The following is a 24,533-nucleotide window of genomic DNA, read 5'->3' as shown; positions in this document are numbered from 1 at the left end:
TTTGGGAAATGTGGCTATTTATGGCTTTTAAGAAAGGACGAAAATAAGGTGAGCGTATCCCTCTTTTATAAAATTCCTCTTGTGGGGCTTGAAGGATGGCCTAGAACAGGAGAGCTGAGGCAGGGGAGCTCGTAGAAGGCTGACACAATAACCCGGGTGGAACAGGCAGGTGCCTGAGCCCGGGCAGGGCTGAGGAAGTAGGAGGTTTCCTGGAAGTGAGCATAAAGTTACAGGCAGCATTCCTTGACCCACTGGCTGGAGCAACAGTAGCATGAAGGTTTAGTGCCTACTTGAGGAAAACTCCATGTCGATAACAGGAATGAAATATCCTGAAACGAAATGAGGCTGACATGCAGGCAGAGTCTGGTTCAATCAGAAATATTTTGAGAAGTACCGCTGTTGAACTTTCATGGCATTTTAGCTTTCGAATAACATTTTGGGTTATCTCGTAGTCAAAGATACCCTCAATTAACTCAGCAGTAGGCAGTGTCGAAGCAGTGACACCACATCATTTCAAGGGATGCTGTGGGTTGTATTTATTTATTTAACATCTACAGAGAACATTCTGTGGTAGGTAGGAACGATGAAGGGGCAAAAATGGCTTAGATTCAGCATGCCCTTTGGGGTGGGCATGATGGAATAGAATAACAGAATTCATGGTGCAACTATGTTCTAGGAGAGGCCCAGGGAAAAGTCTGTCCGTGTTCAGAGGAAGGAGGGATGATCATCCGAGAGGCAGTGGGCCTTGGAAGAGGGTCCTGGTTACGCATGCATAAATTAGGTGGGAAAGAGATTTGAAACTGAGAAAATATCTTGAGAGCATGACTAGAGATGGCCAAATGAGGACTAAAAGCAAAGGACACAGGAGCTCACGTAAACTGAAGCTTGGGGTTCATAAATGGGTAAAAGATTGGAAACAGTCAACGAACTATGTTTACTGGGCACTTACCGTGTGCTAGGAGTGCTCTAAGTACCTTGAATGTATTAACTTTGAATCTTGCAATAACCCTATAGGGTGGCTCCCAAGCCTGCCAGACAAAGGGGTGAAGGACCCTGAATATCAGGCGAATGAACTGGGATTTGTTCTTCAGGCTGGGGATCTCAAACTGCTCTACGATGCCTTACAGTTCCCTGGAGGTGCCTTGGAGGTGCTCTGGGGCACAAGGAAGGGGATCCAAGGGGCAGAGGCCTCACTCCTGAAGTCAAAACTAGAGATGATCTACTCTCATCTGTTTCTATTTTCTAGGCTTCTAAATAAGGCTTTGCTTCAAGAAAATATTACTTTATTTTTTAAGTTTGTAAATTATTTGGAGATGTGGCACATTGTAATAAAAGTTGAATTTATAAATGCAAGATTAATCTAGAAGTATGTGTAGAATGACATAAAGAGGAAAATCATCATAAAGGTTGTTTAAATTGTCCAGGTGAGAGATAATGAACCCAGTGCAGGAACAATGGCAGTGGTTATGGGGGGGCGGGGAGAAGGGGGGATGGATGGACCTAGAGCTAAAGCATAGCGGGGCTCCAGGTGAGGGGAGGAGCTCAGGTGTGGCTATAGTCAGGTTCTGTCACACACACTCACTATCTTTTCTCTGTGCAGGGAAGTCAACTTTCCCACTGGGAAGGACTCTGCAGTTCCTCTACCCCTAGCACAGCATTTCGAATGAAGTAAGACTTTAATAAATCGGTACTGATTTAATTTGAATATCCCATGACATCATCTCAAGTTCAAGTTTTAGACAAAGTGAAGACAGAAGGTGCCTTTGCTTTCCACGTGCAATAGACGGACAGAATGAGATAAGCTTCCAGACAACTCTGGGGGCATGAATCCGTAAGGCAGAGTGACGCAGCGGAGAAAGGATTTCACAGCTAAAAGGACCCAGTTTCAAACTTTGAGAAAGTTTTTATAACTGTTCAGCACCTGTTTTTGCATTTTTAAAATAACGGAAGTTAATATAGCTCTTTCTAAAATGTGATAATACATTGCGATAATTTATGTAATGCTTGGAATACTGCTTGGGTACTCAGTAAACACTCTGCCAATATTAGCATTCCCATCCCCCGACCTCTCTGACCATGTTAAAAAAATGGTTCCCTCCCATGCCCCTAAGTATGACACATCCAAGGTCATAGAGTGTTACATCTTTAAGGAGTGTTTGTAAGTCTATTAGGTAAATTAATGAAACATCCATGATATTCTCTCAAGTGGGTGCAAAGGTGATAAAATCCCCTAGGCGATAAAATCCTCTGTGAATGAGGCTGTATTCAACTCAGTACTGGGAAAAGGTAAAACCTTCAATTAAAGACGAGACGACCCCACCACAGGCATGACATTATATTACAGGTGCCATAGAGGGTCAGAAATCTCAGAGAATTGAGGTCATTTTATAAAGTGCTTAGTTTTTTTTTTTCTAAGCATCTAGGATTATTGGTATACTTCAGATGTGACTTTTTTCTTCATTTTTGTTGAAGAAGGGTGTATATACATGTATAACTTGATTCCATAAGAAAAAAAAAGTCCAGCTTCTTGATTTAAAAACAATAATTGTGAAGCACTTGGAGGCGAAGTCAAACACTGAAGATTTAATACCAATGCCATTTGTAATTTGCATAGAACACAAAGGTGATCAATCTTGCATTGTTTTAAGTTCAATGAGTACACAGCGGTTGATGACTTTGCCTGGATAATCCTTTTCCAATGTTATTTTCAATTCAAAAGTGCCTGCTAAATAGCACTGGATTTCTCTAGTATGACAATAGCATGCTGCCCACGTAGGGAGGTTCTGCTTCTGGAGATGAATGGGATGATGCAGAAGCAGGGAGCATCTGGGGTATCACCAGGTGTTCCTCGAGAATGGTGAGGAGGCAGGCATCTCCTGAGAGGTTTGTATTTTGGGTTTCTCCAGGCACGATTAAGGCCTGGCACCAACCCAGAAGGAGGGTAGGTAGGATACGAACATATTCTTCTTATGGTTTGTTGAAGCTGGCTTATATTGGCTTGCAAGATTCAGCTGTTACATAGTCAGACATTTGGGGAGCTGGTGGTTGAACTGTTGGTAGCTTGCAACAGGACATGGTGGGAATAGTTATACTAGGAAATAGGCAAACTCTACAGTAAGCGGCCAGGTAAGAAAAGAAACTCAATTCTGCTTAAGCACATACCCTCAGGACCAGAGATAATCTTGAGGGGTGTCTGTTTTTGGTGAGCTGTTTCCAAGTGACTAGAAGAGTCCAGGACCTTTCTGTGCACAAGCTCACCTTTTCATTTCTCTTGACTCTTGAAAACAGAAGAAATAGCCCTTCCTCCTTCTACATCTTACTTAGGGGGAATGAAACCTGCATCATCAGGTCCTGCTTCCCCACGAAGTGCGGGTAGGTTCTGCAATGGCCATTTTGATGAGTGATTTCTACATCTTGACAGATTTTCTCAGTATATGATCTACCTCTGAAGAGCAATAACATCCCAGATGGCATCTTCAATGAGGTATCTGAATGGCCGTTAATTCTGAATCAGTGTGAGTACTCAGAGTGAGTTGTGTGTGTTTGCTGAGTGCGTCTGTGGGTGTTCCCGATAGCAAGCTTGCACATTTTAAAGAGGAATGATTCGGAGATTCTTTGAGAAAGCAGCTGCAGGGCAGAAAACAGCAGGATGGGAACGATAGAATGATGAACTTGAGCTATCTTGTGTGCATAGTACCCATTTAACTCCAAAAGCAGAAACAGAGGAATGGTTATTCATTCATTTACTTATTCATTTTCTTCTGTCCAACAAATCTTTTGAGCATTAATGACACTATGTCATGTGCTGAGCAGAGAGGAGTGGAAAACAAACGGGTAGTTGCTGTCCCTAGAAAGTTGCCCAATGGGAAAGACAGTTTTCGAACTAATTATTACACACATAATTATTGAATTTCAACTGTAACAGGTGCTCCAGGGGAGAACTATGGGATGCAACGAGAACAAATAATGGGATCCCACCTAGGCCCCAGTGATCAGATAGGATTTCCTGGAGAAGTGACATTTAGCACTCATTTAAAGGAAGAGGATTTGGCCAGATAAAGAGAGAAGGAAGAGAAGCATGGGTCAGATGCTATTTTTTGAAACTGAAAGATTCTAGGTATGTTTGGGGAGGGGAGAGAGCAGACAGGGCTGGTATATAGTGAGGGGAGTAGAGAGGTGGTGAGAAGGAGCCAGAGCAATAGACAGGGGGCAATCCTGCACAGTCTGGTAGATACTTTCTGATGGGACGTTTATCTTAAATTCAAATAGCTAGGAGATACGTAGTAAGTGTTTTGTTTTTAAAAGATATCTTGGGCTACTGGGGAAAACTGGAAAGAAGGAGGACAGAAAAGTGAGTAGATCACTCTCAGCCACTCATTCACCAATTCCTACATCTCTATAGTCTGACTCTGCTATCCTAAAACATTCTATGAGGGAGTGATGCACACAGCGTAGGCACCGACTGGACAATAGAGGAATATAACATTTTAGAAAAAGAACTTCTAATGGTTTACCAACTCCCGATTTCTTTTTTCTTTAAGCTGCATGACACAGAGATGCAAATTTTCAGAGCCTTCCAGACTGTCCCCTACCTTGTTTCTGTTATGTGTTTGGGGGAATCAGTTATACAGTTCTTAGGAAAGGGACCTAGCATTGCTTTCTTTCTCATATGCTGCTTCACTTATAATATTTCAATTGTGGTTATTCATGGAGAGAAGCAGAGTCTGCTTACAGAGGGGACAAGTAAGTCTTAGTGGCCCACACTGCATTTAATTCATTCAACAGTCCTGCTTTGACATTAAGCGCAGGGCATCTAAAGATGAAAAGGCTCTTCCCTGTCCTCTAGGAGCTCGATGTCTGATGGTCCATTCGATAATCCAAGATGCAATGACATAAACGCATGATAAAGAGAAACACGAGGTCTAAGGGAGGAAGAGGAGGAAACCGGAAACTAGGTCTTTAACTTATTCTGGAAGAACCGATGCCTGTGCTGAAGCTCAATTCTTGAGTAGGAGGAGTTAACTGAAAAAGCAGTGAGAGATTGAGCGAGGGGACCAGTCCAGCCACAACCAAAGGTCTGGAGGTATTAGTCTTCTGACACCCAGGTCTCTGCTGCAGCACTCGGTCAAATGCATTTAACTATGTGTCTCTTTACGTTCGTTCTTTCCCCTGAGAGTGTCAGCTTCAGAAGAAGAAGACACCACTTCCTTTATGGGTACCCTCTGAGGCAGGAGGCATGACAGAAACAGCAACTCGTGGATCTCACAGACCTTGATTTGGTTCCCACCTCCCCCATTAGCTATGTGACCTTGGACAAAGCACTTTAACCGTTCGGCTTCAGTTTCTGGGAAGTTTGGCGGTAGGGTTTATGAGTGTTCACTCACATGAGATTCTCTAAGCAAGGTACCAATAGCGAGACCCTCAATGGATGTTGAAATGGACTGAGGTTATTCGGTGATCCACGATCTAACTGATATTTATGTTCGGATACCTTTCCTTTATGTTTCTGGTTGTGGAAGCACTGTCTTAGATTGAAAACAACTTTGTAAGTGATTTAAGCATCAAAACCAACCTTAAGGCAGTTGCTTCATCAGTAAAATGGAGAGCTCTGTTTAGGTGCCTTCTACCTTTGAAACTTGAAGACTCTGTATCACAGACAATCCTAGTTCATGGAGCCACATGCTATTCCTTACAGCAGAGGGGTGAGTCCATGCAGTCAGGGGTCAAGAGATATTCATTTACCAGGTTATTATTAACTTTCTGTTGGGACATTAAGTGTAACATGGGTAATTTCCAATTTTGCTATGTATCATTTGGATTTCTATTTTCAATGAAATGAAACTTAAAAAAAATCCTCTTTCTAAATATTGGATATTGACAGTAATTGTTTACAAAAAGGGGTTTTTAGGTCACTCCACTAATTGGTTTTGCACAATTGATTTGGAGATATGTTTTATCAACTTGAATTCTGACAGCTGCACCCAGAACACAAATTTATTTCACTGTATCCAGGAACTAACAATTTTATGGAATACCATTATTATATGTACAACTCAAAAAGAAAAATTTCTGCCAATTAAACTATGACCCAATGACTTCTTATCACTCTGTGTTTTTCTAAACTCATTGGAAGAGCTCTTTTAGACTTATTTAGGCATAGATTTTTGTGACATGTAACTCTTGTGTATTTATTTTAGAGTATAAAATAAATTGGTTAAGGTATTAATAAAACTTCATATTCAAAGTAAAAATCATTATTGTAATGGGGATATTTCCCTCCTTAGCTATTGATCCTTGTTCTGCAACTTTTAATACAAATGGTCAGGCAATGATAACTACATCAAGACCGGAAGCATTCTGATTTCAGAGAAATTAACATGTGGAAGAAAAAAAAGTCAACGATGTCTGAGAACTGCTGAAAAACAGTAAAAATGTGGTATAGGATGTGCCCAAGATTCATCAACTGGTCTGGGTCTTATTTTGATCACTAGAAACCTGAATAATTATACAATGATGAGCCAGGAACCACATTTTCAACTCCAGGATCTATATTTTACATTATGAAGTTAGAAAAGGTCCATCATGAAAGTTTTATTGTTCTTGTTAAAATTCCATTCTGGACCCCAAACTCTACAACATCACCTAATGCTGATCAAATTGCCTTTTGGTGACATGCCCAGTGCCACACGACTCTTTCAAGAAAATGGGAACATTCATTTGGCAATACCAGTAACTTCGAGAGTCCATATGATACAAAAGAAATATTTTTTTTCTCTCTGATTTTATATTTTCTCTCCTCAATTTTCCCCTTCTATTTCACCTTGAAAATTGCTGCACAAATCTCCGGTGGACCTATGTGTGTTAGAAAGACTTTTTACTTACTTTCAGCTCCTACCATTTGTACATCCCATTATGCACCTGACATGCTGGGTATATGAAATGACTTGCAGAAGAAGGCTTCTGGGAACAGCCTGGGCATCATGTGCCAGCCCCTAAAACTATAGCATTACCAAACTAAAACATTACCCTGTGTCTTCCTAGTGAGTTATCCACTGGTTTCTTACTAGCAAGCTAACAATAGTTATTATAGCTTATTCATCTATTATTTCATATACTCAGCAAAAATTTATGGACCAGACTCTATACAGTTACCTGGAATACAGTGACATAAAGAAAAAATCCCTGCTTTCTATGAGTTCAGAGTCTAGCAACATGACATATAAGATAATTGAAAAAGTCCAAGCACTGCTTTAAGTGCTAACCTCAAGGTAAGTGTAGGGTATTATGGAGTGGTGAAGGGGGCTGGGGTACTCGGTTAAGAATAAAAAGGGAAGGCAGTCAGTCTTCAAAGGGAAAAGTAACATGAAATGAAAGAGTATACATTAGATTAAAAATAGTACAGAGACCCATGTATGTATCGCCCAGTTCCCCTCAATGATGGAATCTTTATAACTATTCTGTGTTATCAAAACCAAGAAATTGATATTGGCACAATAAAATAATCAGTCTATAGATCTGACTCAAAATTCATCAATGTTTGCATGCACTCATCTTGTCTTTGTACATAATGAATACATTTTAAAGCTTGAGCTAAAATGTGCAGCAATTTGCAGAGCATGTGGGAAGAAGAAAAGTTCATAATTCAAGCAAAAGTTTCCTTCCTTGACCAATATACTTGTTAGTCTCCTTCCATGTCCCAGGAGCCAAGGTGACCTCACTACAAAGGGTAGCACTGAGACAGGAGACAGACAAACCTAGAGCGACCCATCTCCACCTGGGTGACGTGCCACAGTCAGGAAATGAGCCAGCCTACTGAGCATTGTCAATGCCATCTATTATCGTTTGTGACATAACATGTCACCGGTGTCAGCTGACACTGGGTTTCTATTTGAATTGTGATGAAAATGCAAATGTGGTACAGTGCAAAGATGCTTGGGCCTCGGGGTCAGACCACCCAGGATCTGGATCCTAACCACCACTTACCAGCTCTATAACCCTGAGCAAATCACCTTATCTGAAGGGCAGCCTCTTCATCTGTGAAACAGTCATGCAAATAGCACCTCCGTGGAAGAAGGTAAGGCTTTGGGCACAATTAGTATGTGTTCAATAAATGGGGAATGTGATTTGACTTATCACTAACATTCCTCTGGGACTTTCGCATTCTATGTCCTAATCATATAGCCCAATGTTTACTTTTATTTCTTTTAAATTACAGAGTACCTGAGAGTTTGGAAAATGCTTCCACACATATTCCTTGTTTGTTCTTCTCAACAGTCTTGTAAGACACCTAAGGATGACTTGCCTGAGGTTACACAGGTAGTAAGTGGCAGGGCCAGATCTAATCTCTGGTCTAATGATTTCAAATTTTGTGTTCTTCCTGCTGTACCCCGCCATCTCTCAGGTGCCAACAGGGTTGTCAAGATTTTTCTGAGGGAGAGAGATGAAGCTCTGGATAATTTAGGGGCTAAAGAAAAAAGCTTTCAAGTTTATAACACAGCCAAACCTGGAGTGTGAGTTTGACCCTTCAGAGAAGCACGCAGGAGCATTTGACAGTGACATCGAGTTTTGTTTTGGTTTATGTGTTTCCTGTGGCATAGAGGAGATATTTTTGTCCTTTCTCCTGTTCTCCGCCAAGTCATCTGTTTGATCACCCATTAACTGAGGATATATGGTGTGTTTCTCTTTTCTGCTCTAACCGAGAGCGTTACAGTGAAAAGGTACCTAGATAATAGATCATTTTAGTTTCTTTTGAGAACCTGTTGTAATCTGGGGTAATTGCAAACCTCTTGGCAAATGTTATTGGGCAGAGGACAAAACAGGGAACATACATAATTATTTCTCCTCATTAGAGACCAGAAACTATATGAGAAGGGAATATAAACCATCTCCAGTGAACATATCTTGTCAGGTAGCTGTTCTCCACCGCTCCTGGTGCAGAAATACCCAGAAACATAGCTGGTCCACCGTCATCATTAGCCTCCACCCTGCTGGTCTTCACTCATAAAAGTGTGGTCTCTGCCTCATAGAGCTGGTTCCAATTGGAGTCTCATATGGAATGTGCTCTGATATTAGGGGATGTGGGCTGGGGAGGCAGGTGGACTGGAGAAGAATCTTGAATTCCCCATTGCCAGCCTGACCCTGGGTAACCTTTCATAATCCCTGAGGCTCCTTTGTAATTCTCACTTATATAACGCGGGTTCTAATAATTCTTTTAAGTGTTAATGTGAGAATTCAATAAGATGATGTATGTTAAATGCCTAAAATAATAGTCTGGCATATAGTAGGTGCTCGATAAATGTCAGCCTCAACTTTTTTTTCCTGTGATGTGACTCTTCCCTATAGGCAAGCAATAAAACATATATACCTATTACATCTTAAAGACCCAATGCAATCTTGCTAGATTACCTACTTAACCCATTTTTGAGTCTCTCATGGCCCCAGCCCTCTTGGTAATTAGGTTCAAACTCTGCCTGCTGAAACCTGGGCTGCTATCTTGGGACGGCACTAGGAGCCTCTGCTTTGTTAGTATGCCCTAAGCATTTGACCCTGCCCACCGCAAAATGGATGGGAGCAATTCTCCAGCTAATTTGGGAGTTACATGGAAGAGTGCTTCCCCAATCACAAGGCTGTTGAGATTAAACTGATCATTACTACATGCAGGTTTCCCAAAGTGTTCACTTGTCTGTATCCAACACTGATTGAGTGGCTAAAATTTTGAGTGGCTTTTGAGCCAAATTTAAATTGTGGCAGATGTGGATAAATATTGGGACAGGAGATACATTATTAGTAATGGCATGGTTCTCAGCCATGGGGAATGGGAAATGTCATTCAGGGCTGTAGACCTTGGAATGCAGACCCGCTCTTCCTCTGGCTGAAGCCCATTGACCTTCCATACTGAGCATGGGCATCTTCCTCGACAAGTCTCTCGATTCCCTTTCCTCAACCCACGCTAGATTAATCACTCCAGATCTGTACACTGACGGCATCCACAGGGCGCTCCACACCCTCTGACAATTCCTGATGAATCTGAGTTGTTTGCTTCCACCAGTTGGAGACTAATTGGGGATTCTGACCCTCAGTGCCTATGCTAGTATCTGTCACAGAGCAGGTGTTCATTGACGATTGGGAAGGAGGGAGGGAGAAGGGAAAGAAGAAAGAGACCTCTGTTAAAGTCCCCATAATTTCTCCCTTAAGAGCAGGCTTCTGTTTTGTTCTGCTCAGTGACACAGAACTATACCACCACCTACTCCTACCAGCCCCTGCACCCCCACACAGTCTACTCTCCATCGCCTCCTATGAGGAAAGCCGCTTAACTCCTTCAGAGGGAGAGTGGATCAGGACTCTTCCCCTCCAATAGTCTTCTCCTTGGGATCCTTCTCATGTTTCTTGGTTAGAATTAGATTTGGCTGCATACAAGAGGGAATAACAGTGGCTTAACCCAAGGTAGAGCCTTATTTCTCTCCCAAGTGAAAGAAGTGTGGAGATTGGTGGTGGTGGTGGTGGGGGGGTTGTCCAAAATATCATGGTGCCTCATTCCTTTGGGTCAATGACCCAGGGTCCTATCTTTCTGCTCTATCCCATCTTCAAGGTCACTTTACTGGTGCTGCAGCTAGCAAGGACAGATTTCAGGATGGAAAAAGGAGGGAAGGCAAGAGAGCACACTGGAGGCATCCTCAGCTGAGCTGGCTCTCTTTAAGTATGAATCCATCTATGTCACTTCTGCATACACCTCTTTAGCCAGAACGTAAGCAGATGGCAGCGTTTGTCTAAAAGGGAGGTTGAGACACATAGCCCTTTCCTTTTGCCCAAGAAGGCAATGTGCCCTGCCAAAAATTGGGGTTCAGAAAGAATTTGCCTTGAGATGGGCAACTAGCAATCCAGGATAAAAAGAAAAGAAAAACGATGAAAGTGAAGGGGGTGCGCTTCCTCTATAAAGACCCAGACCTCTAAATGCTGTTTCTCCTGACAAGCACAATTCGGGCGCCTATCTCAGGGAGAGAGGGGAAAGACAGAAAAATGACACCTCTTTCTAAGCTTCACGGAAGCAGCCCAAAGAAATCGGCCAGTGGGAAAGAAGCAAATATGTATTAATTCCCTACTTGCCCCAGGCACCAGCACATATTTTATCTTTTTAAATTCTTGCAACATCCCCAGGATGTAATTATTATTACTCTGATTTTGTATTTGGAGACTCGAGTTCAGAGAGGTTAAGTAACTTGCTCAAGGCTGCAGAGCTAGTAAGGGATGAAGCTGAAATTCAAACTAAATCCCCTTACGAGCAATTCCTCTTCTCCATTTAACAGTAACTCTTGACACAAAAGTAAAAGAGGGAGGACAAGGCATGACGACATCTTCAATATGAAGAACAAAATGCCCTTGGATTTTGGTTTCAGCATTTCATGTAGAATATTAAATGTTCATAGTTCCTTTCATGTACAGACATTTGTCTGATAGATGACATTTTCTGCATACATGAATTTTGAAAATATATTAAATCTCAACCAAGATGCTCTCTATTGGTGGTGGAAGGGACAGAGGACAGGTGAGTGCAAAACTTCTAAGTCTGAGTGTGAATGGCCCCACTGGCCACTGAATTCAGGAGGATTTTTCCTGTGTTGAAGCAATGCTGATGCTTATTGGTGTGAGAGTTGGTCCACAATGGGCTTTTAGAATACACGTGCAGTTAAGGGAAATAGCATTAGAGCTGCAGAAGGAAGCTGTTGGTGCTATCCCGTAGGGATCAAAGGGTACATGGAGGTCACTGTGGCTAGCCTCCTGCATGTGGCATAATGCTCCATAACATCTCTCCACGGGTCATCATCCAGCCTTTGGAAGAAGATTTTAAGATAGGGGGCTTGCTGTTTTCCAAGGCAAGGCATTCCATTGATGCACATCTCCTTTTAAAATAAAGTCAAAATCCTAACTCCTGAGTTTAAAAGCAAATTAATTTTGAGGGTCTTCTCTCGCCGTGCTTTTATATAAATTATCTTCAATAATTCTAACATTGTGCTTACAAGCCTGTGAGGGAGATAGAGATCATCCCTTTTATTTTGTAAGAGTTAAGAGTATAGGAGTACAGGACTCTCCAGAAACCACACAGCTAAAGTGGTCAGTCAGGACATCTGGCTTCAAAGGAAATGTTCTTTCATTGTACAGTCACTGCATTTTTGTGCTGGTTCTTGGTTCTTGTTCTTAGCCTTTAGTTCACTGGTTCTGGCTGGTTGGACGTCCATGATACCATCATCTCTTCCACAATTTGCGGACCATTTATCACTAAATAGATCTTTCCAGGATACAGGTCAACTTTTTCAATGGTTTCCCTACCCATGGCTCCTAAAACTGAAGATAGTCTGCTGGCCGCGGTCAGGATGGGATGGGGTTTTGCACTCCTTGCACTTGAAGACACACATGTCCTTTCTGCTGAGCTTGTTCTTCAGTTGACTTCAATAAGAAATGCTCTGGAGCAGCTAGGTCAAGTTAACCCATCCAGTTGTGGACTCAACTGACAAAAACAAGTTAAATGCCCAAACCTTGTTTGCCTAGAGCTCAACCTCATGCAATGGATACTGAACACTCAGGACTTTACACGCAATCTATCTATCTACGTATCTATCTATCTATCTATCTATCTATCTATCTATCTATCATCTATCTATCATCATCTATCTATGCCTGCTCATCCTTTGAAACTCTTGCCACCCCATCTGTAAGATGGTTCCTTTCCAGGAAGTAATATGACATATAGGAAGAACACTAGTGTTGATGTTCAGTTATCTATGCTACATAACCACATCAATGCTTAGCAGTTTAAAATAACAATAATCATTTATTTTGCTCCTGCATCTGCCATTTGGGCAGGGCACAGGTGGGGCAGTTCGTCTGTGTTCCGTGCACCTTCAAACAGGGATCGGAGAACCCACTTGCTTGCTCACATAGCTGGCAAGTCAATGCTGTTCACTGAGAGCCCAGCTGCGACCATGGGTCAGGGCCAAGAGCTCTGGTTTCTTTCAACATATGTCTCTCCATGAGCTTCTTTGGCTTTGTCACTGAATGGTGGCTAGGTTTCAAGAGTGACTGTCCCAAAGGAAACAGACAGAAGCTGCCAGGTGTTTCCTAACCACGCCTGGGATTTTGTACAGCATCACTCCCACCATACTCCAGTGATCCACCTGTCACTAAGCTCAACTCAGATTCAAGGGGGGTGGGGACATAGACCCACCCATCAATAAAAGGTATGTCAAAAGATTTGTGGCCCACAGACCCACCTCAGGAGGTGGTCAGCTCTAACATGTGCTTTTGTGTGTGATCTGGAACAAGTTACTTTACCACCCTAAACTCATCTTTCCCTTTCCGTGTTGAGAAAGAGAGCAGAATCTTGAAAGGGGATATTGCAATGTGTGCCACCAGATAGGCAGGTTGGCTTCCTTCTTTCCACTCAGTTTCTCGCTATTATTCCATTCATGTTATCTGAATAAATCGGTTCATCTGAAAGAATCAGTTCAATCCGCTCCAGCTTCTCTCAAATTTTTAATAAAGCTTTCAGAGAGGTCAGAGCACTGGGGCACACCATCTGAGGCCTCTCCTCAGGCTGGCAACCAATACTCTCCAGCGGCAGTTACTCAATTCACTATGAATCCTCGTTAGTCTCTTGGAATTTGTGTGGTCTTCTGAATTATTCTCTTCCAAGTGTGTCATACTGCAGGAAGTCGTATGAATGAATGAACAAACAAACATGTGGAACTTATATGGATAGGCAAATCCAATATCAGTTTTTATGACAAGGCATTCAAATCACAATTCCAAGATGTGCGTTAAGAATTTATTTTTTCTGGTAGTCAAATTATGCGAATTTAGCTAGAAATATTTTCCAGGGAAAAAGCCTTGAAAATCCTGACCAGACACAACTTTTTTTTTTTACACAAAAAATTTAGATTGGAATTTGTTTTAACAGCACAATTTGGTCAACTTTACATCAGGCCACCTAGTATTTACCCCAGTGGCAGTGATTACCATGGAGAACTCTCTCGATAAAATATTCGCAAAAAGATCCACTTTCCTCTGTGTGTTCATATCTTGATATCATATCATTTGATTCCGGGAGTCCTTAGAGTGGTTAGAAGTCTTCAAGGAATTATTTTATATATTTGAATAAAACTATTAATTATTGCGTTCTATTGTGAAGGCATGAACCAGGGAAAAGATAAAAGCATCTTTTAAATTTAATGCCCCAATTAATTAATTTTTACTTATAAAATTGGAGCATTTGCCAAGGCTTCTGAAAGCATTATAAAAGATTGATGTCATAAAGATAAGAATTTAACTGGGTCAAGCCCAACCTTCAGATTATTCTTAATTAGGAATGAATCTCTCTATAATTTCTTTAAAATTGACTTAGAATAACATGCGACACACTAAATTATTAATGCGATTCAAGAGATATATGATTTGAAAATGGGCTGCCCCGTTTTGCTGATTTCATCTAAGGTGCCGATTCTGTTCTGATTCACTCTGCATGTGGTTGTTTATTTTCCAAGTTCAGAAGAATGTCATCTTTGATTATAAATGGTGCCCAGGACATGTATCCCCCTTCATGCTTACTCTCAGTATTGAATGTAAAGTATTGGCCTGGAAAGAAAAACATGTGCTTGTGTCAGAAGAGGCATCATTTCAAAAAGGTCACATTTGAAACTTGTTCAGTGAGTCAGCTTGGAACTTGTGGGCTCTGTGCTATAGTTTCCAAGAATCAGAAAGGTCGGGCCCTCCAGGCAATCCCAGATGTTGCTGAAGAAGGTACCTTTCATCGGGTGAAAGGGAAAGGACATGTTTGAGAGATTTAATGTATATCATGTTACAATGTCATGGGTGAATCTGATACAGTAACATTAAGAATACATGCGCACTGAGAATACGTACCATTTTATTCCATTTATATGAAGTTGAATAACAGGTAAAACTAGGCTATGATGGTAAATTTAAAAATAGTGGTAACCTCTGGGGTGAATATTACTGAGAAGAAGCATAAAGGAACTTTCTGGATCAATGGAAATGTTCTATGTCTTGATCTGGATGGTAGTTAAACACATGAGCATTCACACACACTGCTTCAGTAAAATTCCCATGCAATCCTCATATTTCATAAAGGAAGAAACTTACTAAAATGTATTTTGAAGGAGTGACTCATGAACCAAGAACTCCAGACTTCCTGGAGGCATAGATGGACTCATCTGAATTATCAGTGGGTTCCAAGGAGCCTCTATTCAGAACCAGTACGTAAAGGTCAGGTAAGGAGTTATGAAACCTTTTACTGAGCACTTGCCATGAGTCTTTATGTACACAATCTCTCTTTTTTAAAAATTTATTTTATTTTATCTTAGGCAAGTGACCCTTGGTTGACCACACAGACTGCAAGAACCTTGTCAGCTTACAATCCCTTATTTTTTAATTTTTTACACCTATAGCACCTGGTCTTCCTAGGTAGTCTCCCATCCAAGTACCAACCAGGCCCAGCCCTGCTTAGCTTCCGGGATCAGACGGGATCGGGCTTGTTCAGGATGGCTACACGATCTCTTTTAATTTTCCCAACTATGATGTGAGATTTATATTAATATTATCCCATATTCAAGAGGTGCTAACTGAGATTAAGTCAGCACCCTGCGGTCAGAACCAGAGAGGGTGGAGTCACCAAGATGTGGTTGACGACTCAACCCAGAGTTTTAGCCACTACACTTCCCTGAACAAGTGAAGCTCATTGTGTTCCAATCTTTCAGAAGGGAAGGTCCACGGTAGGACAGCTCTCAGACTAAAGAGGACCTGTTCTGAGCCTCGGGGTAAGCGTGGGATTCAAACGGCTAATGAGGGGCTAAGGCGACACTAGGGTGAGAAGAAGCAGCTGAATAGATAGATACCTCTCGATCAATTCTGTAGGAGATAAGCTTCAAGAATGACTGGATTTTCAAGGGAAAGAATGAATAATAAACATGGATAGGGAGGCAGGGGCAAACTGGAGAAGGTCTTGAATATCCTTACCAGACTGGCTCTTCCCTCTAGGTTACAGGGAATTAATGAAGGTTACTGAGCAAAAACCATAAAAGATGAAATGAGGGACTAAGGGAGGTCACTCGGAGGGCGACATTAAGAATGAATTGACGAACCTTTGCCTTTGAAAACTAACTCCTGCCTTTTCTTTCCACTAGGATCTCTTCTCCCTATTTTTCTTTATCTCTCTCTTCCATTTTCAGCTTCTGAGCCAGAGCTTTTTTCAACAATGTGGTTAGCTTGATCTTTTGAGAGCAAAAGTTTGTATGGCTTGACTAAATCCTTCTTTATAGAAAGCACATTTAGACTGTGGATTGAATTGAAGTATGCACATCACATATAATTTGATTCCGTTCATTTCTCTTTATCTCACTTATTTGTTGTTGTTGTTGTTATGTAGTCTTAAGGTTATCTGTTATTATATTTGGATATGTAGGAAGGTGCAGTTAGCTCATTTTGTAACATATAAATGAGTGTAGTCATTTGTTTCATTACAAAATGGCAAATATCTGAAAGAGGTAATGGAAAACTGACTTTGATTTCGAGTTAGCTAGGGCACATTTAATTTTGCCAAAGCTAAGGTCAGATTTAGAATCTCTTACATTGCTGAATTGTAATGCTGTACCTAAAGAGTGTGACAGGCCACACAGAGCTAGGGTAGAAGAGAAAGCATGTCTCAGAAAGAATTACCTTCTACCCTAAAATAGTGACCTATGCAAAATTCGTAATTGTAAAATCTGACCTTATGAATCACATAGCATCATGGCCACTGGCAACATAAGCTCTTGCCTATGCCTGCCTCTATTTGAATATCTTTTTTTTTCTTACTTTCTCACTGAAATAAATTTCAGCTTTGTCTGCACCAATTTCCTGATATTGGGTGAGAATGAAATTTTTGCTCCATTATAAACTGAGTAGAGGCGGACTTCAGCATGCACACATTTCTCCTTCACTTTGTTATCATGCAAACTCTTCCTTTCTGGAAACCACTCTTATAAACAACACAGAAAAATTACACGACTAAGCGCGATTCAAATGCTTATTTGTAATGACCACCTTCCTCCAGGCCGACGTAAGGAAGACTGTAGCTCTTGTTCCATCAGAACGCTTTACTGAGCCCACCATCCATCAGTCATAAGGTTTGTGGCTGGATAGTAAATAAATATCTTTGAAGACTGCGCTGAATACCTTGCACATTTTCTTATGTAGTCACCCAGCACCTTTGGGTAATTTCTACTTTAAAATGGAAGAAAATGAGGCCCAGACACTTGACTGACCTACACAAGGACGTTAGGGTAGTCCAGGCGCGTAATGCATTGTGCAGGATAGGAAAAGAGAATCAGGTGCTGGCAGAAATGAACAGCTGTGAGACAGCGGTAAAAACTGAGAAGGCAGCAACCTGATCCCAACAAACGCCGACACAGAAGCCAAGATGGCAGGGAAAGAAAAGCGATGATCTGAGTCCACTAGAGAAATCTGAACATGGAAAATAGTAACAACTTCAGAAATAACCATAATCACGACCTCTAGGACATATGTGTCAGAGGTCAACTAAGGTACTAAGTTTGGGGTGCCATAAGGAACAAAGCAGATTTACTCTCTGCCCTTGTGGAGCCTCCAGCCTCGGAGGAAAACAGTGCTGAGAAATGGCCATTAGTTAGTAAATTTGAATGGTGCCTTTAAGACAGCTCACCAGGAAACAAAAGCCAGTGGCAACAAGCCTGCCGGTAAAAGCTCTGAGTGGGACCAGGGGCAGCAACCTCTTGTCTCCTGGTATTTTTCTTCAACCCATCGTGGACTTGTCCAGTCTCATATTAGCTCCCACTTTGATGCAGGAAAAGTTTACCTCCAGCTGCCAATTAAGCATCTATCTCTAAATATGCACTGGCTGTGATGTTTGACTTCTGTTCCTTGGAAACTAACTTTTGCCAAGTCTCTAGTTTCAATATGAGAAGACTCAGCTTCACAGCTGGTGAGTAGCTGAGCTAGAATTCAAATTCCATTCTTCCCTGAGCCTCCCTTAGAACATGGAGCAGGAAGAAAACTTACATTCGCCCATCTATCTCAGCTCCAGATACTTCACAAACGATGGCTTTATCCCATCCAAGTGTCTACCTCACAGGTTTTGTATATAGCTGTATTTCTTTTAATGAATAAACAAAACCGAGGAAATCATGATAATGGAAACATTTTTGCATTTTAGAAAAATAGGCAGTTTGGTGAACTTGGCTCCAAAGGGCTGAAAAGGAATAGCTGTTCAACTACAATTAAGCCCCTCTGCCTGTCCTTAGAAGAGAAGGTCGGCTTTTGACTCAGGAGAGTCATTGAGCTTTGGGAGTCTCCTAAAGTGCTTTAGACTGATATTGTAGCATTTGTCATTTCAATAAGACCTGGAAGTTTTGCTTTGATACTTGACATTGAAGACCCCAGAGGCTCTAATTGGCAAGAAATATTTCTAAAATCCTACGTGATCCTTAAACTTTGGTCATGTGTTGCATTTTATCAATATGGACGTTAGAAGCCGAAGGAACAACATGTGCAGAGGGATAAGCAGTCAGCGAATTCAAGACAGATTCTGGCTTTGGTTCTTTGGGCAAAGAGAGTTATTTGTGTATCATAGAGATCAGAATGGACTCTGACTTCAGGATGACCTGGGTTCAAATCTCTGCCCTGAACCTTATTAGTCAGACGTGCAACTCGATGTCTCCAAGTCTCACAAGACATAAAATGCAGATAATGATACAGATACTGTGACATTGCCTGCATTGAATAATTAGAGTTAGAACAAAGGAACACATGTTAGGGAAGTAATTCCACACCCTGACTTTTTCAGAGTTAGTTCTGATATCAGTACTAATTGCTCACATTCACCATCTGTGTACCCTCTTAGCTAAGAAATCAGTTGGCTTAGAGCTAGCAAGAATCTATTGGACAGGTAAGATTCTTTTCTAGAGATCTTTTTCAGATGCTATTCACATTCTCTCAATAAGTACCTTAGGCGAGCATGCAAGAAACATCAAAAATGGGCACTCGGTGAGGAGTCAAGAGACATAATTTCGAATCCCAGTACTGTCACTTGGTGCACAATTTAGGGTAAGTGGTCTGACCATGTGGGTCTCAGTTTCATGGAAACAAAATTGGTGGCAGTGGGAGAAGCAGGGTGTAGTCCAAAGAAACCTCAGCGTTTTCTCAGTTTTACTTTCATTAGTTGAAAAAACACAACCCTCAGCCATTTATTTCATTAGGAGGCTGATTCTCAGCATGTACGTCAATCCAGTAAAATAACGAATAAATTAAATCATCAATCAATAATAAATAAATAACTATCCCAGACTGATGCACAATGTGTTATTTTTTCACAAAGAATAAATTGTTATCTTGGTGTATTGGCATAGAGAGATATTTTCTGTTCCTTTTATGAAAGAATGGTTTTAAGGAGCATAAGTATATGGTCTTTTCAAACATACACGGTTGTATTTTCATTTAAATGTAAATGCCGCAGTGAATCTTTGGAAACATGCATGCATACTCACTCCAGAGCCTTTGCAGAGAAGCACCAGGAACAGAGAGTTTTTCAAGTGAAATTCCTTCTTAAATTATTTTTCAAGTCTCTCAAGATCATCTTGATAATTAATTTCTTTTACATTTTAAACATCTTGTTCTTTTCCTACAAAGAGGAAGAAAGCATCCACATGGGTAGAAGAACCTCGACTGTCAGGGCAACATAGTGTGCTGGTAGCTGGGGAGACATTTGTGCAACTTACATAGAGATATAAATGTATTAGTTTGGGGATTGCTATTTTCAGAGCAAATATTACATTGTCACAAATATCACACCCTCAAGCCAAGGTATATATTAATGGCTTCATTATTAAAATTCGGTTACTGTTTCAGAATATTAAAATTTGGTTACTGTTTCATAAGTCCATCAGTTATGATAATTTTATAAAAGAAAACCACAAGTATTAATAAAAGTTTTCAGTTCTGCAGAGCAACAACAATAACCAGATACTACAATCCTGGGAAAGTCAGGAAATATTTTTAAAGCGTAAGGAAATATTCCCTAATTTAAAACTTTCACCTGAGTTTTCAAGCACTAGCCTGGACAATAAATTTTTTCCATACCCTCCCTACCAAAATGCATCATTTCTCACTATCTACAGAAGAAAGCCCAGGCTTTCCTTAGCCTGACATTCAAAAGCCTCACTCTCTTGCTCTAGATTAACTTTTCAAATTGCTTTCCCAATACCCGCTTCACGAACACATCCTCAAAGCCTGTTGACTAATGACATCACATTGTCTTTACTTAAAACAGCCCTCAACTGACATGCCTCCCTTTCAGGTATTTTTCTCAAATAGACAAATTAAACTTTGGTTGGATTTTAAGCTCTTTATTCACTGTCATGCACATAGTAGGTTCTCAGTAGTATATCTATGATTAATTAATGATAGCCATAGATTTTATATCTCCACGTTAGCCAAAAATATTTTAAAAATGAAAGAGTATTGAAGCTTGTTAGGAAAATTTTGTCAAAAGAAAATGTGGAGAACAGGCAGGCCTGCTTTATGCCAGGAAATTGTTTTTCTTTTGTATCAAACGTACAGCCATTTAGGCAGTTATTAAGTAGTCAGCTTCTTTAGAAGAAGCTGGTGGGTCCCCTTCAGGTTAAAGGCCCTAGATCCTAATATATGCATCGCAGATTGAACAAGATTGAACTAGACTTACAGAAGGAAACAACCAATTTTCTTTCCTAGATTGCAGAGGAATCAGTCATTCCACTTTTTTATCTCCATTCTCTCTCCAGTCTTTTTCCTCTTCATCTCATTTACCAAGACTACACACAGCACGAAGGCAATCCTGCACGCCGGATGTGCCCTGGCTCCATCATAAGTATTTCAAAGTACACTATTAAAGCAAAAAGAAAATCGAACCTTATTAACAGGATTAACTTCTGAACAACAAGTCTCAAAACCCATTAGAAACAGAAGTGACAGTGTCAGCAATAAGGGCCTGAGAAATCATTTAATTAAAACTCCTTTATTTTTAAAAGCTGATTACTTATGTGTTCTGGGGGCTTTTAGCATTAAAACCTGGCAGAGTAGAAATTCCATGGTGGGCCACACTCCCTTGTAGTCTGTTTGCTGAAAACTGTTTCTTAAAGTCACACACTGGATACTCTATCAGAATTTATCCTCTGAAGAAAACACATATAAGGACCATGCACCCAAAAGGAGGAAATTAATGTTGTAAACCTGTCATGAAACATTTCAAGTCAAAATAAGATCTGGTGAAACTGGAGTTCTTTACAGTGCACGAGGCGAATAGTGTGTAGCCCATAGGTACAAAAACCTAGTCGCTCAGCTCCAATTGCTTCAAAATAAAACTCCTAAATCTTTCTGTGAAAGATTTCTTTTTCTTTTTTCTTATTTATGCCTACAGCACCTGGTCTTCCTATGTGGTCTCCCATCCAAATACTAACCAGGCCCGACCTTGCTTAGCTTCCGAGATCAGACGTCAGACTTGTTCAGGGTGACATGGCTGTAGACCATGGACCATGGCTCCACTGGGGTGTGAACCCAGGACCTTCTGTGTGTAAAGCAGATGTGCTAACAGCTACACTATGGAACCACGTCTAAGATGCTTTCTTTTTTATTTCCCTGATTTCTACCCTCCTCACCGAATTTAATGTAATTCACTTGTCCATTCATTCATTTTTCACTTAAACATTTGGCACATGGAAGGAGCTGAACATACACCAATGAACAGGCCAGAGTCCACATCCTCAGGAAAAAGAAGTGTTCTTTACAAATTAAAAAAGTCCTTCCACTTATTATCTTTATTCTCTTTCTTTACAAATAGGTGGATCCAATTTAACAACCATTTGTCAGAAGAGAGACCTCTGACTGGAAGTGGGCTACCTGGCTGGTGAGGTGAAGTTTTGTCATTATTAGAGAACTTAGAACCTCACCATTGTGAATATGTTAATAAGGTAACCGGGACCCGCATCTTGACTTCTTGCAGGTGGGATCCCCAGAGTTCGCTTTATGAGATGTTAATGTGTGAAAAATGTTGGTTACTTGGTTCATCGGCACAAGTTCTAGAGAGAAAGCAGTGAAGTGGTTTCAAGCGGATATCAGTGCTTGTGTTAGGTGTGAGTCAGGGATATTCTGAAACACGGCTCACTGCCTCCTCAGCATAGGCCGAGCTGTTCAATGGCGAGTGGATTCACGGGGTGGGTCCAACCCAAAGCCACTGGCTTTCCCTGTCCTCGTAATAAGCAGACTCTTTGGGAGTGAAGTCTTTGAACATGTGTGATTTACTTTGATTTCTAGGCCTTATTTGAAGAAGAAAGCTATTCCAAGTAGCTTAAGAACTATATAATTTTTAAATATTTCGTAGTGCAATTCTCAACAATCCATTTCTGAGTTCTGTGGGAATAAACATTTGCTCTTAGTATTATATTGGCATCTAACCTTCAATCATGGACTGTTGTTTATTTGGTGATACTGTATATATTGTAACAATTTTCTACCTATTTCTACCATGGATAATTAAGGTCTGGTATTCAGAGCAGAATTGAACAACCTTTGATAATATCTTTTAAATATAATACAGGAAAAAATCTATTTAACAATGATGTGTTTTAGATGAGTTTCAAGGAAATTTTTAGTTTTTTTGGTTGTGAAAATGTGTTTCCAGTTTGCATTAAAAATAGTCTATGAGAGAAATATATCTGTATCTATATGTATAATCCCTCTCTCTCTCTCTCTCTCTCTCACACACACACACACACACACACGCACACACGCTAACAAGAATTTATTAAGTTGTAGCTATATTCTAGAAAAGTTATTTTTATAGAGGTAATAGTTGAATCCTAACATCAATTAGCAAATTCCAATTAACTGACTGGTGTACATATATGAATCTCACTCTTTCTCTCTCGAACCTATGAGGCAAGAGTGAGAAGCTGACCCAGGATCTGTTTCTCTCACTCTTCTGTCTTCTCTTCCCAGGTGGCTGAATGGAGGACGGTAATAGTCAAAAGCTAGGTTTGGATTGGTAGGAAAGAAAACTTTAGTGCTAATATGACCCTGACCTATGACCCAGCTCACCAGAATTTTCTGTATTGAGACTGGGGGCTCAAGCCCAACTGACAATGAAGGCTCTTCCATTTTTGTTTGCTCCTGTTCTTCGTATGTTCATCTTCTTTGGAGAAGACAGGAAAAAGAGAGGGGGAGTCTGTGGAACGAGCCCAGAAATCCTAGGTCCAAAATACTATGTAATATCATCGAAAAAACTGAATCTTAACATTGTTTCTCATATGTGATTTGCTCTCTCAGCCAATGGCCTCCTGGATGAGAAGCAGCTCTCCAATTAGGCGCCAAGCTAGTAATACAATGTATCTGGCGTCGATCTAAGTTTCAGGTTTTCAAAGGGTGCTGATCACAGTAGACCCTGTGTTCTCAGCAGGAGACCCAGTTGACTCAGCTTTTGAAATCAAGAGATCAGAAAGCAGGAGCTGGACTGGCTTTGGGCCATAAGTAGGAATTAGCTTCATGTGGAAAAGTGATTCTGACCTCACAAAATGATTTGGGTGCCAACCGTTGCTCTCTTTTGAGCATTTCCTTCAAATTTGATCTTGCTTATTGAGTTTTGTGATGAAAGGCTTTTATTGATTAGCACTGAACACTTGAACGTTAAGTGGCTCTCTGGAAAATAGGGAATTAGATGATCATTATTTTTTATCTTTTCTGAAAAGTGCAATTTCTACTTAAGACATCTGACTAAATAAAACCTAGGGTATCTTTATACCAGAAAGTAAGTGAAAAAGTGAAAAGTGGAATCTCAAACGCAGAATTTCAATGTGAGTGGATTTAATTAAATACTTCATATGAACCTAGAGGGAGAAAGCTAAATCTCATCAAGTGTGAGGTGGGTATTTCCTTTTGTGAACTGGTCTAGGGTGGAAGAGATAAGCCTTGCTGGCTGTCAAGGTTCCCTTCCCTTCCACCCTGTCAAATCCCAGAAAGGTCTTGAGTTAATGCTTAGCATCGGTCTGTTTCAGTCCCTAGGTGCTCTCTACAGTTATTAGGGGGCTTCCTAAAGCAAGCCTTGCCCCACCTGGTTGCTAAGTCAAGACACCAACTGAGAACCTCAAGCAGGTGAAGCTGGAACACCCAGGAGGAGAGTCATGACCCTGCCATGCTTGACCAACCTTCTTAATCTTTCACTCCCAGCCACTGGGTGCTGTTCCTGTGCTTGCTCACCAAACGCCTTTGCTGCTAACAGTGGCCATGACAGTGTCATTTTTAGAACTGAGAAGATTGACTGCAGCAGTGACTCTTACCATGGACTTCAGGGTTGACACTGTGGCTTAAATGGTCTCTGTGTTTGTATAAACAAGACAGGCAAGGTCTCTGCTTACCTGGAGCTTACGCGTTAGGTGGAAGAAACAAACCATAAACAAAAGACGTCAAATACTAGATAAATGCAG

The 24,533-nt window shown here is 40.8% G+C and overlaps 1 long non-coding RNA gene and 1 pseudogene across 1 annotated transcript in view; both read right to left on the bottom strand.

Annotated features, from left to right (window-relative positions):
- LOC120623018 (uncharacterized) overlaps window positions 1–19,687 on the bottom strand; it is a 43,278-nt gene extending 23,591 nt beyond the window's left edge. The window contains exon 1 of the long non-coding RNA XR_005658626.1: window positions 19,569–19,687. This is a non-coding gene — a long non-coding RNA (uncharacterized LOC120623018). The remainder of the gene's footprint in view (window positions 1–19,568) is intronic.
- Window positions 19,688–21,466: 1,779 nt separating this feature from the next.
- On the bottom strand, window positions 21,467–21,582 carry LOC120581076 (uncharacterized; annotated as a pseudogene).
- Between the last annotated feature and the right edge of the window lie 2,951 nt (window positions 21,583–24,533).

This window comes from Pteropus medius, unplaced genomic scaffold (assembly GCF_902729225.1).
Source record: "Pteropus medius unplaced genomic scaffold, Ma_sr-lr_union100, whole genome shotgun sequence".
NCBI classification, from domain to species: Eukaryota; Metazoa; Chordata; class Mammalia; order Chiroptera; family Pteropodidae; genus Pteropus; species Pteropus medius.
The sequence above is the reverse complement of the archived record's forward strand: the minus strand, read 5'-3'. Positions and strand labels throughout refer to the sequence as shown.